The sequence below is a fragment of the Onychostruthus taczanowskii genome, unplaced genomic scaffold, assembly GCF_017590055.1.
Source record: "Onychostruthus taczanowskii isolate IOZ18803 unplaced genomic scaffold, ASM1759005v1 scaffold91, whole genome shotgun sequence".
Classification (NCBI taxonomy): domain Eukaryota; kingdom Metazoa; phylum Chordata; class Aves; order Passeriformes; family Passeridae; genus Onychostruthus; species Onychostruthus taczanowskii.
The window spans coordinates 1279427-1281773 of NW_024507105.1; positions in this window are offsets into that span (position 1 = coordinate 1279427).

The following is a 2347-nucleotide window of genomic DNA, read 5'->3' on the forward strand; positions in this document are numbered from 1 at the left end:
TTTATCAGCTTTTTTTTTTTCCTAAGTAGGCCTTTCCTATGGAAAACATTTAATTTTAGAGCCGACAGTTCTGGAGTGTTAAAGGGGAGGGGAATTTTGGGGTGGGCCAAGAGACAGTCTTGCTACTAACAGGATTTAATTTCTTTTTTATACAGAGAGATAAATTTAAATAAATGCACCTGAATAGGTGATGCTTCTCCACTGGGGAGATCCTGCCTTACCCAGCTTTGCCGTGGGAGGAAGGAAGGGAGAGAAATTAAAGATATAGATTTATTTTTTATTTTTATTTGCTGGTGACATGCAGGGACCGGTGGCTCCCAGCACTGAGGAGCAATGCTGTTTGCAGAATTCCCACTGGAAATTTGTAGGGTTTGGGAATTTTTTGTTGTTGGTTTGATTTTTTTTTTTTTCACTTAGTTCATGCCTGATGTGCAGAGAGAAAAAAAGAGAAGTTCTGTGAGACACAGAGTGCACTGAACCCACCGAGGGGCTTTAGGGGGGTTTAATTTCTCTATTTCCCCTTTTCCTGGCACCAGCTCCAGGCTGCCATGGAGCTGCTGCTGGTTTTTTCTTCCCCAATCCCATCCTCTTTGGAAGGAAAAGTCTCATTCCTGTGCTGAATCATCTTAGGAAGCTGATGCCTATTTATTGTCCCTCCAAACTGGCACATTCCCAGGAAAGCTGCCGGGAACGTCCTCGACCTCCTGCTCCCCGTGCTGGTGTCATCCTGGCTTTGGGGCCCCAGTTTGGGGTGGTTGGTCCCAGTTTAGGGGTCACCAGTCCCAGTTTGGGGTGGCCTTTCCCAGCTGGCCCAGCTCCATCTCCTGCAGCAGGGCTGGGGCCAGTGAGGGCTCCTGTCCCCTGTCCCAGCCCCAGCCAGGGATGGACATTCCAGGCATCTGTTCCCTGCTCCCTGGCAGCTGCCAGCTGTCCCCACGGGCCCTTGGGGCTCCTGTGGAAGGTGATTCCATCATTCCTTTCTCTGAGCCAGTCCAGGGAGGGACTCCTTACCCACTCCCAGTGGCTTTTCCTAACTGGTCCCAGTATGCACGGTTTCCATCCTTGGGGCTAGGGGACCCCACAGGCTCTGGGGGGAACCAGCCTGGCCAGGTCCTGGGGGGCTGTGGGGCCACTCCTGGCATCTCTTTTTCATTTATTCCCCCCATCTTTTTTTTTTTTTTTTAATTTTACCTTTTTTCCAATGCTCTGCACAAAGAACACAAAAGGATTCACGGTGTTGGGTGGGATTTGTTCATTTGGGAGGATTTAAGCTGGTGCAGTTACAGACAAGGGGGTGAGGGCAGCTCCCCCCTCCTTCCCCCCATCCTGGCTCTGGGTTCAATCCCAAATTCTCCCACTGTAGCAGTTCCCAGCAGAGAAGCCTCTGGTCAGACTCTTACTGTACCTCTCCCGAGTTTCCTTTGGAGACCGAGCGCGCCTTTTTTCGGTTGTACCTTTGTCTCTGTACAGATATTTTGTAATATATTAAAATTTTTTTCTTTTCAGTTTATAAAAATGGAGAAGTGGAGATTGGAAAATTAAATATTTCCTGTTACTGTATCTTGGTTGCCTTTTGCTCCGTTGTTTCCCAATAGCCTTCGGAATCACACGGTAACTTGTGTTTTCCTTGGAAAGCCTTTTATTCCCCCCTGGTGAGAGGGGTGGGATTTGGCATTGCCAGCCTCTGCAAGCCCCCAAATTCCACTCTCTAATTAAGCTCTGAGCCATCATTAGCCCTGGGTTTCCCCCTGCTCAGAGGGGTGTTGGTGGGAGATGCCCGAGCTGGAGCAGGGGATGATTTGGTTAAGGTGAGAATAGGAAACCCAGAGCTGATGGGAAGGATTGAGGTTGAGATTTGGCCCAAAACCCTCTCCCAGGTGCTGGAGAGGACCCCAGGGTGCCTGGAGGGGATGGATTCTGCTCCAGCCTGAGCCATGAGGGCAGGAGGACGGAGCTGTGCCTGTATCATCCCTTCCTCCACAGCAACCCCTCCGTGCCATTTCCCTGTGCTGCTCCCAACCCCACCGTGGCTCCTGAAGCACTCAGGATGGTTTGTGTGCCAGGCAGGAATTTGGGATGGCTGAAGGACTCAGGATGGTTTGGGTGCCAGGCAGGAATTTGGGATGGCTGAAGGACTCAGGATGGTTTGTGTGCTGGGCAGGAATTTGGGATGGCTGAAGGACTCGGGATGGTTTGGGTGCCGGGCAGGAATTTGGGATGGCTGAAGGACTCAGGATGGTTTGTGTGCCGGGCAGGAATTTGGGATGGCTGAAGCACTCAGGATGGTTTGTGTGCCGGGCAGGAATTTGGGATGGGAGCTGCTCCCGGAATCTCCTCCTTCCTGCTC